At 42.2% G+C, this 15,608-nt stretch overlaps 1 protein-coding gene across 1 annotated transcript in view; it reads right to left on the bottom strand.

The window, feature by feature from the left end:
• SLC16A1 (solute carrier family 16 member 1) overlaps window positions 1–4,502 on the bottom strand; it is a 40,668-nt gene extending 36,166 nt beyond the window's left edge. Inside the window, exon 1 of the mRNA XM_054564806.1 lies at window positions 4,305–4,502. The gene's annotated coding sequence lies outside the window, so the exon portion shown is untranslated. The remainder of the gene's footprint in view (window positions 1–4,304) is intronic.
• Between the last annotated feature and the right edge of the window lie 11,106 nt (window positions 4,503–15,608).

The raw sequence follows: 15,608 nt of genomic DNA, 5'->3' as shown, positions 1-15,608 counted from the left end.
TGGGGTCACAGTATTCACAGTGACAGCAGGAGTCCACATCTACCATGACAGCAAAGCTGGCTAGAAGGGCTGAGCCACTGAAGAGTGCCACTCATCTTTTATGCAGAAGCAGTCGGACCCAGCTCTGCTGGGCGCCCCCACTACCCTGTTGCTAATCACAACTCATAATTTTGCTGAATCTGATTTGACTGCAATGACTAGCCTTTGTATAAAGGAGAAATTCCTCAAAATATACAGGCATTATAAATTGCATATTTGATCGTTGGTCAAAAAATATTTCTCCCCTGTGACTTTGATTACTGAATGAATGAAAGCCTGGTGATACCGCTCTGGTGTTTTAAACTATTTTGGATAGTAACAGTGTTTTTTATTAGTTGCCTCATTGAGTTTTGATACCCAAAGTTAAGTTTTTACTTCATTAACTTTCTCTTATGTTCCTCCATCAGGGGTTTTTAAGCTGGGATCTGCAGATTGAGCCTCTATGGTAGATGGAATTCAAGTAGTCTGAAGTTGGTTGGGGTAAAAAAATGACATCTTTCAACCAGCCTCTAAGTAAAGTTTAGAATTTACTTCAACTGTGAATGTAGGCAACAAACTATAGTAGCATTAGGAGTACCCGTGAATACATTTTCATATCCTGGTACAGTGCTAACAGCTAACTCGAAATTGTTTAAAATCATCACTTTGAAATTACTGTGGTTATTACAAGATCTTATTGTTTTTTAAAAGCATATTATTATATCCAGTTAAAATGTTTTGACAGTTATTCCACTGTATTTTTTCTTATGCATTTAAAAATGCATTATTCTGACAAGGGCTCCACAGGTTTTACCAAACCACCAGAGGAATCTGTAGCACCAAATTGTCCCACAGACTTCCACTCCTAACTCCTGTACTTCTGATGTGAGAGTGAGGTTAGCCAGAACCTGTGATGCAATGCAGCACACAAATCATGTCACAGCGTTATGTAATCATGATGTCACATGTTATGTAAATCGTTTGGCCATTGACTTTTGTGTACTAAATCATTATAGAGTCTGATCTCACAAATGAGAGGAAACAAAATGCAAAAGGGAATACAATGATTATCACAAATTCAGGCTGAATAATTTTCCTTTTGTATTAAGGAAGTATATGTTTATATTAACTTAAAAATACTGTTTCCAAAGGAGTTCTATTTAAGTGCCATAAGTTAAATAAAACAATGGGCATCTTGACCGATGTGGAGAATTTTCTTGCCCTCTTTTGGGCGCACCAGCAAATATGCTTGAAATTGCTTCAAATCTTGTCTTCAGCAGCTTCCCTACCTTAGATATGAGCTTTTATTTTGCTCAGCTAGGGGAACCCTAAAGAGGTCAATGAACCTCAGGTTCGAAATACTTGCTCTGTTACTCGGAATACACATCCGTATTATCAGTCTACTGTGGGTGTATAATGTTTATATTTATTACTCTATCACCTAGAAAACGACTTAATAAAGGAGAAGGGGTTTAACAATTACAGTAGTTTCTAAGAAAATAAAGCACTCATTTGAAACCTGTATTTCTAATAAAGGCATTGATAATTATCTTAATAACACATAGCCTTAAGATTTATACATATTGTCAGCAACGAAAAAGGCTATGGAAGTTTAACTGTAGTATATTTTGAGGTAATAATTTCTTTTTATATATCTTTAGTGTCTGTGAATATATTCTAAAATATGTAAACATTTGTAAATGGTGGATAATGTTTTAATACTAGACCAGCAATTTTCAACCTCTTCATCTCATGGCACACATAAATTAATTACTCAAACTGAGTGGCACACCAAAAAAAAATTTTTTTTGCCAATATAACAAAAAAAAGAAAAAGATGTAATTTTGATTCATTTTCACAGGATGGCTACAGTTGTGTTGGTTGTTTTCATTTTCTGATTTGGCAATCTATGGTAAAAGAAGTTAGTGCCCCTGACTAAACAGTCAGGTATTGCATATTTTAAAAATTCTTGTGGGGCACTGGTTGAAAATTGCTGTACAAGACAATACTCAACTTTAATACGCGTTTGCAGTTTGTCTGTTACTAAACAAGAAAACAGCTTAGTTCTTTATTTGACATGAGGATCAAAGGTAGCATAATAATGACATTCAGTGTCATTCAAGGGATATTTATTAAACAATTACTGTGTGTACAAGAATTTACTAAAAAGAGATGGAAGATATACTTCAAAATACGGTTTAAAAACTTTTAGAATGAGAATAAAGAAATATCCTTTGAAAAGAAACATTATATCCTAAGTCTCTCACAGTGACTGGTAGCCATTAACAAATTGCTGAATACATAAAAATTCACAACTCTCTGGTCTGTTTTTTCTCATATCCAAGTCCCATCTTCCTATTCCTCATCTGCAACAAAACCAGAATGGCCACACAGGCATTTACATACTACCTAAATCCTGCATAGAAATGCAAATTATGGATTGAAAGTACAATAGGAACGAAGAATATAAATTGAGAAAAGTTGTTACTCAAAATATCAATTTTCAGATATCAAAAGTCATTTACACCCATTTTTATAATTTTAAAGAAAGCTCAGGAGTGCCAATCTGATTAAATGGGAGTCAAAACACATTAATTCCCACCCAACCATTAACAAGATTTCAGAACTAGGATAAATCACACCCTCTCCAACCTCAGTTTCTCATGCTGTAAAATAAGGGAAATTCACTGTTCATTAAGATCTTTTCCAGAGTTAATAGTATATGCATTAATATTTAAAAGGCTAAAAGATATGTAAACAATTGAAATACTAATCTGTTGGTTTCATCCTATGGCGGTTATGATTTTTTTTTCCTTTTTAATCCGTTTAGGCATGTTATAGCTTATTATGTTAAGCTTACAACTAAACTTTTAAACCTATTCAGCTATAAAAATCTCACAAAATGCTCCCCAGACCAGTACCTTGCATGTTTAACAAGGGTCACTGCAGTCTGATGGAAGTACAGCATCTAGCTAAACCCTCAATTACTAAAGTATGCTCAACTTCTGTTTAAGTATTGCCCACTACCTGTTTTAAGAGCTAGATGTCTTGAGTTCTTTTTAGGGAGATTTGAAGGCAAACTGTACCTCAGGGTGTAAGGCTTGGATTTATGGGTATTATTCAATGCTTACCTAACAAGCTTAAGATACAAGACTCTGCTTCACCTCACTAGGCTGAGTGAGAGCTGACATCAAAATTATTAATGGCTAATTCCTCCTACTCACACTCTTCCCAAGCTCTCCCACAATTTAGAGTTTGCCCTGTCACAACATTCCAGTAGTCACTAATCTCACGTTTATTTTATCAGGGCATTGACATGTACACGTTTTATTTTGAAACCAGAAAGTTTGAAAAAATTTTCAAGTCTGGTTGTGATAAAGTAACTTGTAAACATTTTACTGTTATCAGTGGACGCCCAGTTTATAAGCAGACACTGGAAACTCGGCTAAAGTAGTAAGACGTTTGTAAGATAAATCAGAAACTAGTTTTAGCAAGTGTTCGCACCAAATAAGACAAAGAAATGAAACGTTAAAATGCACGTGGAAGAAAACGATGTACTTGGAACAAAAAGCATGCCTCTAATCAAGTGTAACGCTATCCTTCAGATTCCTCTCAACAGGGTTGCCTTAAAGACCACGAGCGCTGCGGCTGACGTGCTGCGGCCACAGGTTGAATGACAAAGAGCCCCCGTCAGCACTGTCCTCTTGGCAAAGTCCACTCGAACCCTGCAGTCACGCCTTGGCTGCGCGGACTGCAGATTTCCAAACAACTTATCGCAAGTTACCAGGTGGGACAAGGACTGGCTGGCTGAGGAGGTTGGGACGCGCATGCCACGAGTCCAAAATAACTCCCGCCCGACTGAGTCCCTTTCCTCTGAGCAGAACGCGGCCAAGACAGTCTGGAGGCACCACGTGAATCACCCTCACGTCGTCCCTCTTTCAGATCAAAAGCATCTCTTAGGGAACCTCTGAAGACTAGCGGGGAAACGACTTCCCCAAGGTCATCGGTACCAGGACCCAACTTCTCGGCCAGGCCAGTGGCTGGCACCTGACCACGGGGGCCGCAGTTCGGTTGGGAGAGGCGCTGGGGACAGCGCCTCAAGGTCTCTCTTGCCCAACGCGGCGCTCTGGGGCCACGCGGCTGCTCTTGGCCACTTGCCCCTGCCGGGCCGCCTCCCTTCCCCGAAGACCAAGGTCCCCGCTCGCCCGAGGCTCCCTCCCGTAAACCGAGGCAGCCAGGGCACCCCGGGGTCCGCGCCCAGCGCCGGGGGCGATTACCCAACTAACCGTTATGCGCGGCTCCGGCGTCAAGCGTGTGCGTGACGAGACGAAGAGGCGGCGCGGCCCGAGCTCCGCGAGGCCCAGGGCCCAGGTCGCGTCCTTCGCTCGCTGCCTCCTTGACTCTCTCCAGCCCCCACGCGGCCCGCTACCCACCTCGGTGCTCGCCAGGACTGTCGGCGCGACCGGCGGGGAGTCTTTATAACCTGCGGGAGGGGGGCCGGAGCATGCGCACAGGGGGCGGAGTCAGCCTTCCCGACCGCCGCCGCCCCCTCCCTCCTCCCCGCCCCCCTATACTGACACTCCAACCGCCACTCGCGCCTCCACAGGGTTTCAGGCGCAGGCGCGCGCTCCCGCTCTCTCTCGCGCGCGCGCGCTGGCACCCCCCCTCCCCGCCACGTGACTCGCAGCCCAGCAAGACCCGCGCCAGGCCCCTGCTTAATGGCGCGGACGGAGACCCTGTTCGCCTCGGAGGTAGTATCCCCCTCATCGTCCGAGGAGTTCGTGGAGACATGCGTGCGTGCGGCACACCGACGTCGGCCTCACCGCTGGTGCCTGACGGAGAAAGGGGAAAAGCCGCCAAGGACGGATGCGGCGCGTACCCGGGGGCCTGACGCAGGTGTGGGGGCGATGCGCACGCGGAGGAGCGGGCGGGCGCCGGGAAGTGGAGGGACCGGGCCGGGTTAGCGTGGACCCGGGTGCACCTCGAGGAGCAGGCGGAGGGGCCGGCGGTTAAGAGCGCGGCATGCGGTGTCGGCCCTGGAGCTCCCTGACCTCGGGGAAGCCACCGAAACCCTCAGGGCCTGTTTCCTGTTCTCGAAGCCGGCAGCAGCAGTAGAGCCGACCTCAGGGGCGCTTTTGGTGGTTTTGTCGAGAGACTTTGTGTAAGGAACTCTCTTACTATAGAGCCTGGCCTGTGGCATTTGATGAATGGTGGGTATTAAGCACAGAAGTCAGGAAAGCAGAGCGAGTCTAAGGGTGACCACATTGGTCCCAAGAGGTGAGGGTGTGTATATTTGAAACATGGACAAATGAAATTGCAGGGTGAGGCCGTGTTTTTTATGGACACTGAGTGTTTGGGACTAAGTATAATTATCGCTAACATCTTGGAAGAGCCGATTATATACTTAGCAATTCACCTGAATTATCCTCACAACCGTGTGAGGTAGGTACTACTGTTACTGGAAAGGGGACCTGACCCAGAGTGGGTCTGCCTTCCCCTGGCCGGTAGCATGTGGGTTCTTGACTTCATGCAGAAAAGATTTCACAATAGGAATCCAAAACTGGGGACAGTGAAACAAGAAAGGGCCTAGGATAGAAGAAGCCGCAGGAGAGAGCCTCGACGGGGTTGTGTTAGTTCACTGGGGGCTTTGGAAACAGTGTCAGGGGGTTAGCCCAGACAGGCTGCTGCTGCCCATTGCTTGCCTGGTTGCAAGTCTCGTGGGGTCCCTTAGAGGTTAGGAGATGCGTGCTTGTCGGGGAAGAAAAGGGGGAAGAGAAAAGTGAGGGAGGCGCTAGGTCCTTTGTCTTGAGGGCTTTAGTTCTCTTGCAGGTGGGAATTTTACGGGAGGTGTCAGGGTTAGGGCTTTAGCCGAATATTTCTCAGTTTTCTGGGTGTGCTCTTTTACTCTCATGGTCTCTACTGATTGGTCAGCGCGGGGGAGGGTGGGGTGGTCCAGTATTCACTGCAGCTGGTCCTCGTATCACCCACTTCATTTTGTTGCTTTTCTGGGCCTGGACCTGAGGCCCGGATGGTATCTCTAGGGAGGTGACCTGTGCCTGGCTGTAAATTGCTCAGCTAGTTTGTTCAGTTGTCTGTCTCAGTTTCCCCATCCTACTTGCAAGGAATTCTCCTAGCTTCTTACTATCCTGCCTTACTACTATTATTAATACTTTACAAATGAGGGACCCAAGGCTCAGAGAGGTTAAGTAACTTTCCAGAGGTCACAGAGTTAGTAAGTGGGCCACTCCAGTCCAGGGTCTGATTCTGTCATAAGAGCCATTGTAGGTTCTTGAGCAAGTTCAGACACCGAAGTGGATAATCATGGAGTGTCTCTGATGTCCAGGACTTTTTCAAAAATTGATTTGAGAGAGGGCGAAACATCAATTTGTTGTTTCACTTATTTATGCATCCATTCGTTGATTCTTTTATGTGCCCTGATGAGATTGAACCCGCAGCCTTGACATATGGGGACATTTCTCTAGATGGGCTACCCAGTCAGGATAGAATTTTAGAGAAATATCAAAAATGCATGAGCCCGAGCCAGGCCTCTGCCTTCAAAAAGCTTCAGAGTTGTTTGGGCAGATTGAGTCAGGCAGATATCAACCAACTTTTGATGAGCACTTGATATGTGCCCCAATCCTGTCCTTCCCCATACACACACATTTAATTCTGACACCCCTGTGGTGTTGGCCTTAAGTGTTTGTTTTGCAAATGAAGAACCTGAGATTGTGGTGGTGTGGGGATAAGGGATCCAGTTCTGAGGGCTCCCATGTGCTTTCCGCTGACCCACTATGTCTCTTCCAAAAAAAAAAAAAAAAAAAAAGCAACAAGAAAACCAAACCTTTCAGTAACAGTTCAGCTTGTTAGTAGAAGACAGTTTAGAATCTCTGGCCGAGTACTGCTTATGAGCAATAATTGCTTAGGGGAAGGCACTTCAGGACGTTGGGGTAGCTGGGACTTAGAACAGCAGTCAGTGATTTAGGCTTGCTAGGGTGGCAACAGCACTTTATGGTAGATGGTAGGAAAGGTGAGTTAAGGAGACAAACTAGGACTGATTCAGACCTGGACTTATCAGGGCCCGAACTATGGGATATAGTGGGAATAAGATGATTCCCAGGAAACCTCAAAAGAAGGCTGGTAGAGGAGCATGGTGTGGTAGATTCACAATGTGGACCTGGAAGCCAGGTTTCCTCGGTTCCAATTTGGCACTTACTAGCTCTGTGTCATTAGGCAACTCATTTTATGTCTCTAGGCCTCATTCTCTGCTTTGTCAAACAAGGATAGTACCTACCTCATAGGATTGTTATGATAACAAAATTACTATTTACTTTAGTGTCTGTAATATAGTAAGCACTAAGTAAAAGTATAACGATGGAAAACCATGAAACAATCCTAAAGGCCCCTAACTTGATAAGACCTCAAACAGTCTGTTATAGTGTCTTAGTGTTTATTGTAATTTTTTATTCCTTTTCTTGAAGATGTTCCCCAAAATTATGCATACCTGAGGCCCCCCCACATAATCTGGATCTGCCCCTAGAAGGAACTCTTCTTTTGTGAAAAGAGAATAGGCTTTGTCCCCATAACTTATTATCTCTTTTATTTTGGACAATTAATTTACTGAACTATTCTGGGCCTCAGTTTCTTTGCAAAGTAAATTAAAGGTAACATCTGCCAGCCTGAGCCGTTGTGATTCTCAAATCAGGTAGTACTTGCAAAAGTGATTAGTAAAACTTCAACAGCATTCTACAACTGTTTACAAATTAATATTATTATAATTTGTCCATTAAGCATGTAAGAGGCAAGGATCAAAAGCAACACCAAGGTTTTTATTTGAAAAAGTAGAAAATGGGTGAGCTGGCAAAAATGATGAAATGTTACAAGTAACACTCTTGCTTTTCTTTCACGTTTTCTTGCTGATTAATCCATGAGATGGTAAAGAAATGAACTACTAAACATACAGTCAGAAGTTTAGAGCTGAGAGGAGTTTCAAACTCATTTAGCATAACCCACCCATCCCCCCCGCTCCCACATTTTACAAAAATGGAAATTAAAGCCCAGAGAGGCTAGAAGATTTTTCTAAGGCTACCCATCTAATAAATGGCATGATCAGGTAGGCAGAGACAGATGTATTTGAAAAAATAAATTAATTTTTTAAAAAAATGGCATGATCAGAAGAACCAGGTCTTCAGGCTCCAGGATCTTACTGGAACAAATGCAGTCTAAAAATAAAAGAACTTTATTATGGGGTCTTCTCAATATCAGAAGGCATAGTGCTTGCTCTCTAGTAGCTTTTAGCTTTGACACAAAATTCCCCAGATTCACTTTTTGTTTTAAAGGTTGATAGATTGGATGATGCGTGGGTAATCTACTGTTTGCAAGCTTATTCAGTGAGCAAAACTTCTGAAGATTCCAAGGTAAGAGTTTTAGCTTCAGAAATTAGTAATGGGATAAACAATATTTAAGCTGTGAAAGTTACTCAATTGCTTTATGTGGGAAAGGAGAATAATACAATTACAGAGTGTTTATGCTGGAATTCAACTACTTCACTTACATTCAGTTATTCCATCATTGCTGTGAGGTAGGAAATAAGAAGGTGCTATTATTTCCATTTCATCAAACAATCAGGAAAGGATTTTTTTTTAAATACAATAATACTTAATCAATGAAGAACACTCCCCCATTTACAGTTATAAATTCCCATTTACAGTTGATAATAATAAGGAAAATAAAAATGAAATTTGCTTTTGTACCATGTATGGGGAGGGGGCCAAAAAACTCTGTAATTTATCTGTAAAAAATTGTGTATTCTTACACATTTAAACTTCAGTCACCTTCAAAGTACTCTCTATTTGATGCAATACACCTACCAAGACACTTTTTTCCACTGCTCAAAATATTTTTTTAACTTGTCAGTTTTGATGCCTTTTAGTGGTTCTGCTGTTTTTTGTTTCACCTCTTCCACATTGGCAAAACGTTTCCTTTTGAGGACTTTTTTCACCTAGGGAAGGGGTGAGATTGGGTGAATAGGGAGGGTGGGACACGGGTTGGGGTGAGGTCATGCCGTTTTTGGTTAAACACTGCTGAACACTCAGTGCAATATGGGCAGTTGAGCTAATAAATCATCCATCATGAAATGGGCAAGTGCATTGAAAGAGTCTGCAAAAGAAAATTCACTGAAGCCAAATGTAGCCTCTCACAACAGTGCCAGCTGGTACACTGTTCCTAGAACACTCATCTAGTGAGGGAAGCCTGTCCTACAAGGGCCCACTCTCCAGAAGGTAGTTCCAGTTTTTGGGGGGAGAAGGAGTCCCTGTCACATGAAAAAGAAGTTTGCCAAGCAAATATCTAGGATAAAGGAGATAATGCTGATTCTAAAAACACTTCTTTAAAGCAGAGAACTCTGATTCAGAACATTTTCCTCTAGTTTCACGTTCTGTGTCAAGTGTAGTCCTTTTACTTCCCAAGGGCCGGATCTGGATCTAAGATGAACTTACCACTCTTTGAAGGAAGACTAAATCCGAGTTGGTGTGATGCACTCCAACCCCCTCCCTGACCTCTTGCTAGGTTTTGACTTTTCCCTTAATCACACCGGCCTGCTGTTTGGCATTCTAATCAGTTGGCTTCTCTGGGTTTCTGAGAGCAGGAGATAATTTGGTCAGAAGAGTTTGGTAGAAAACAAATTGGTCGCAATAAAATTTCTTCAACATGACAAATTAGTCAAAAATAATTATTTCCAATTGTTAGCTTTTTGTGTGTTTGATAATATTGGTGGTCAAGGATTTGCTTTATTGCTTCTTTGGGTTTTTGAGAATATTTTTGTGCACAAATATGTATTTTTCAAAGAATCATACTGTATATACTGTTTACCACATTATAAAATATTTGCAAAGAGTGATACGGCACATGTACACGGTTTTTAAATATCTAAAATGAATTTACTGATGGACATCTGGGCTGCTTCCAAATCTTGTCAATAATGCTGCAGTGAACATAGGAGTGCATATGTTCTTTGGTTAGTGTTTCAGGTTTCTTTCAGTAAATTCCCAGGAATGAAATTGCTGGGTCATAAGGCAGTTCCATTTTTAATTTTTTGAGTAAGTCTATATTGCTTTCTACAATGGCTGTATCAGTCTGCATTCCTACCAACAATGTCCATCAGAAGATGAATGGATAAAATAACTATGGTACATTGACCCAAGGGAATACTACTTGGCCATAATGAAAAAGAAAATTTACCGTTTGGGACAGCATGGATGAACCTGGAGAGCATTATGCTAAGTGAAATAGCCAGTCAGAGAAAGACAGATACCATAGAAGTACCATAAGATACCACTTCCTTGTGGAATCTAATGAGCAGACTGAACTAATGGGCAAAATACAGACAGACTCATAGAGAGCAGGCCAAAAGTGTGGGGGCAGTCTGAGCAAGGGGGAGAAGGGATTGAGCAAAAAAGGGGGAAAGAACTCATGGACATGGACAATAGTGTGGTAATGGAGAGGGGGTGGATGTGGTGATGGGAAGAAATGATATCTAAAATGAATTTAGATTTAAAATACAGAAATTGGGGGGAATAATAAATTCTGATAAACTGACAGTAATGCTTAAAGACTTTAAAGGTTACAAAACAATCCATATGGGTAACTTGTAATTTGTTTTTAAATACATTGCCTGAGGCTCTCTTCACCTGTGGCAGCCCAGTGCCACACCTCCAGTCCATTCCTCAGTGCGAAATGGCCTGGGTCCTGCTCCTTGTCTGCTAACGCAGAGAGTTTTGGCCTATGCTCTTTGTAACCTACGCCACTGTGTAGGATCTTTCCTAGCAAGTATTTCTTTTAAACATGATCCTACGTATTTGCCAGACCTGTCTACCTCTTTGACCTTGGCTAACCCTGAGGTCCTTTTTTTCTTTCCCTACCTCCCTTCCTGTCTTTAGTATTTTGGGCAGATGGGGGTGGGTGAATACTGCCACTCATAATATGGATAAATTGATGATAGCTAGGATTTAGGAAGTACTTATTATGTGTCAAGCATTGAGCTAAGCACTTAATACATAGTAACTCAAAATTCTATAAACCAGGCACTATGATAAACCTCATATTCCAGACAGATACAGAGGTAACAGATACAGAGAAGTTAAGTAACTTACGTGATGTCAAATAATCAGTATTGCCTAGAATTATCAGGAAGCAGTCATTAAGTTCTTATCAAAAACATGTGAATACAAATTATTATTTGTAATTATTAATACCATAGGATACTAATCCATAGACTTTGAAGAACATCTCACCTCAGGAAAACCCTGTTCTATGTTCCTTCTGCCCCTGGTAGAGCTAAACATTCATTATGAAAACTGTTGGCCATGAAAGCTGCCTCTAAAACCAAAAGACGCATCTCAAGGAACTACACCTGTTCATGTGAATATAGGATACTGTAGTACCCTATAGGCTGCTAAGTTGAGAGACATCTTTTTTCACAGCTCACTGAGTGTTCTGGAGTCTATATTGCATGTTATGAGATCTTTCAGCCTGAGACCGTGGACCTTATGGCCCTCACCCAGCAGCAGCAGCAGCAGCAGCAAGCAGTTGGAACTCCCAAACAGCTACACCTCAAGCCTGGTGTGGCTCAGGAAACCTCTTAAATCATAATGACCAGCGCTATCCACCTGCTTGGGACGTCAGACCTGGGTGTTATAATTGGACCTTGCTACTGCTACACTGCAGAACAAGGGAAGGCTTAAATAAAGAACTCAATGTGTGGTGACTTCTGAAAACCCTGAATCTATCACAGTGTCCTGCACCACATTGTACCTGTGACTGATGCCCAGGTGAGATCCAAGGGCTATCAACACTACTTCTGAGCTCTGTGTTAATAGAGTAAAACCCCTCTCCACTTCCTTTCCTTTTCCACAAATCACGAGTTCAGGTGCTATGCCTATTGTATTGTACTCAGAAAAGATTATTTTTTGCAGTCATAGAATAGGGCCATGCCCCTTATTTAGGGAAACCTGTAAACTTTTTAAATACTGCAGCAGAGGCCAAACTGGAACAGACTAGCCTGCTACCATTTTTAGGGAAACCAAGGTAGATGTTCTTATTATCAATAATTCAAATAATCCTCACAGAAAAACTTCAAACATGGAATAGGTGGAAGGTGGCACTTTACCTTTTAAGGGTCTGTTTGGACTTAGAGGAGTTAAGTGTTGAGGGCTCTCACTGATACGGGGGCGTTGCCGCAGAGCTGCCTCGTTGGTGCCAAGCAAAGAGGCTTTCTTAAAGACCCAGAGATGAAAGGTAAGTATTCATGTTCTGTAAGTCTGTGTTTTGCTGCATCACTCTATTTACCCCTGAATTGTCAAGTTTAGTCTAAATCAAGGATTCAAATGGAAAAGTCTTCAAGGACTAGGAAAAGTTAATCAGCCCGGTGTGTAAGATGGTAAGGAGCGGTGAGGCAGCATGGGGAAGGGGGAAGGGGAGTCCATGCCCACTAGGCATCCAAGTTGCAGATGAACTGCATGCAGCTCTTCCCCGTACAGCACTATAGACATTTCTATGTAATACGTTATTCATTAATTCCAAAGAAAATGGAATTCTTTAAACTCAACATACATTTTACATCAACGTAAAAGGGAAAACAACAATAGCAGGAAGTCTCATGGAGGTTAGAAAGTGAAGAATGGATAGGCCAGCGGGAAGTAGGGCAGCAAATGCTGCAACAGGCTCTTCTGTCCCCGCCTGGCCTCTGCTGTGGCATTAAAGAAGCAAGTGAAAGGAATAGTGTCGCCCTCCTGAGCCCTCATGGTGTCTGTGGTGATCTATGAAAGATCTCATGGAAAAGTTCAATCTCAGACCAAGGGCCTTAGTAACAAGATTTGGCAGTTCCTATGTGGAGGTTCTCTCATTGTCACTTTGGCAAATCAGGATTCAATTTGGAGACACACAGTGGATATTTTTACAGCTTCATTCATGGTTTTCTTCCCTCCCAGCCCCATGGTTCTTTTTCATCACCATGGCCACAGTGACTGAAATGGCCCACTTCATCCTTGCAGTGGACAGCCTTCAGCCCCAAACTCAAAGCCAACCACTTAGAGGCAAGTTCTTTCCTCTCTGGTGTCTTCAAACCTTGTGGTCATTGCGGGCTTTAATTTTATCCTGCTTTCAGAAAGCCTTCTTTAAATGTTCTAGATGCACATACACTTCTCACTGTTTACCATCTGCAATCTAACAGCAAGAAAGAAACTGGAAAATCTTATAGTAGAGGAGTATTCTTTGTTCCATGCTACTTACCTCGAAGATAGCTGGTCTACTCAGTGCCCCAAAGCCAGAAGTGTAGTAATTCTCACCAAGCTCTGAATAAACCATTCCCTCATTCCCCCAGGTACACACACCTCATTATTGGGTCTTACATAGGCTTGCCATAGCCTCATCAGCAGGGACCAGAATCTAGAGAAGCTGCGTGCTATGTAAGAGTTAAGCAAGAGGCACAAAGCCATGAATTGCAAATGGGTAGTATATCAGGGTAGAAAACTAGCTATGGCTTATGCCTCATGTTCCATCACACCAAGACAAACTAAATAATGAGTCTTTGCTCCTTTTTCCATTGAAAAGATAAGTTAACCTGGGCTTTGTGACTCTCGTATATCCCCTCTGGTTCAGTAGTCATTCCTTTGACCAACCCAGGTGAGACCACATCATGCATGAAACAGCCCAGATATGCTTCAGCCATAACCTGGGAGTACACAATTCAGGCTATGTTGACTGCCAAGCCCACTTGCAGGATCCAGTGGAATAAGAGGTATGGTCTCCAGGAGTTACTGGGGGAACTCTCAGTTGCTACAACCATAGTCCTAAAAAAAGGCTTTCCACTAAGAATCTGGGGAAATCCCATTCCATCTCCCCAAACTTCCAAGTATGTCACTAAGCTATTAATGTTTAGTCATAAACTCGGTCACTTTTAGCTTGTAAATACATAAAATATTTAAACTTGGGTCTATTTAAGTAATAGCCTTTTCTCCTAAATGTTAGGCTGTTTTCATTTATTTTCAAAATCCTGAGATAATAGGTACAGATCAGGATGAGGAGGATGATAAGTGGCAGGAAATGCAGGGTGGTTTCATAGTGTCAGCCTGGAGCCCTCTGCCCTTGGACGTGCTGTTTCTTGGAAGCACTTCTACCTGGTGAGCTGTATACAGAGTAATATGGAGATGAAAGAAAAGCAGAGACTAACAAGGGAGCAGTTTAGTAATTCTATTATATGATTCAAGCATCTTCATAATCCAGTTTAGATTCCTCACTAATGTTAATTAAAAAGATTTTCATAATTACCGTATTTAGTAAGAAAGTTCTTTATACATAATTATTGTTTGCACCAATAAATTGCTTTGGAAGGCCACCTCCAAACCAAAACTAAATACAATATGTTTCATTTTCTATTTCTTCCCTGGGGGTGCATGATTATTTTGGGAAAAGCATTGGCTTATTAATTAAATTCTGTATCTTGCCCTACTTTCTCTGGAAGACCAAGATCGATCTATCTCTTCCCCTTTTTAAAAAAAAAAAGTTTTTATTTTTTAGAGAGAGGGGAACGGAGGGAGAAAGAGAAGGAAAGAAACATCAATGTGTGAGAAACAGCAGGTCAGTTACCTCTCACACACTCCCAGCGGGGACCTGGCCCGCATACAGGCATGTGCCCTGACTGCAGCCTTATTGCTTCAGAAGCCAGCACCCAACGCACTGCGCCACATTGACCAGGGGTCACTCTTTCCTTTTAACATTACAAATTTACAAGCCTTACCCACCCATGGGAATGGCTGTTAGTGGATCTTCTGAAGTAGTAAGTACCTCAAGCAAAAATGTATACAGTCTTTGTACTTTAAATTCAAGGACTCCCAACTCCTGATGTCCACTATTGATGCAAAAGCCATACAATTCAGAAATTATCTTAAGAGTACTGGGTAGCCATATAAACTTTTTGTGATCTAATTTATACATAACTTATCCTCAGGTTCAAAAATTTAATTTCTCCTTTATTTTCCATACGAGGAGAGAAAGGTAGGGGAGGAGGTGAAGGGTATATTTAAAGGTAGACTAGAAAGGTCTAATCCCCCAAGGATTTTCTATCCATAGATTGGAGGGAAGTTTAAATTAGGTGTTAGTGTTTGGTATTACCACCTGTCAACTTGGAAAGTTAACTTTCCCAGGACGGCCTCTATGAGTAATTGGGGCTTTGTTTTCAAAAAGATTTCTGCTTACTCTTTTTCAAAGAGATTGCTAGATAATTTTAACTCACTGAAGAACATTTTTTGCCTCTCAGTTATCAGTACAACTAAAGTTAGTACACATCCTTTGAACCCTCCTCCCTTTGCTTTGTAGACTGGAAGGTATCCAGAAATTAAGGTTTTCAGAAGTGGAGGCACACAAAGATGAAGGCAAGAGACATTCCCATGTATCCGGGTTTCCAGGCAGTCTTCCTCTCGGCCCTTCCTCTTGGCATTCTATAGGCCCTCATGTGCCCGACTTCTGTGGGAATTTTGATTCTTGTATTCACAATATATGTATAGTTTGATTCAGTTAATTTTTATGACATCAGAATT

This window comes from Pteronotus mesoamericanus, unplaced genomic scaffold (assembly GCF_021234165.1).
Source record: "Pteronotus mesoamericanus isolate MK-2021 breed Mesoamerican mustached bat unplaced genomic scaffold, CSHL_Meso_final scaffold_99, whole genome shotgun sequence".
Taxonomy (NCBI): Eukaryota; Metazoa; Chordata; class Mammalia; order Chiroptera; family Mormoopidae; genus Pteronotus; species Pteronotus mesoamericanus.
The sequence above is the reverse complement of the archived record's forward strand: the minus strand, read 5'-3'. Positions and strand labels throughout refer to the sequence as shown.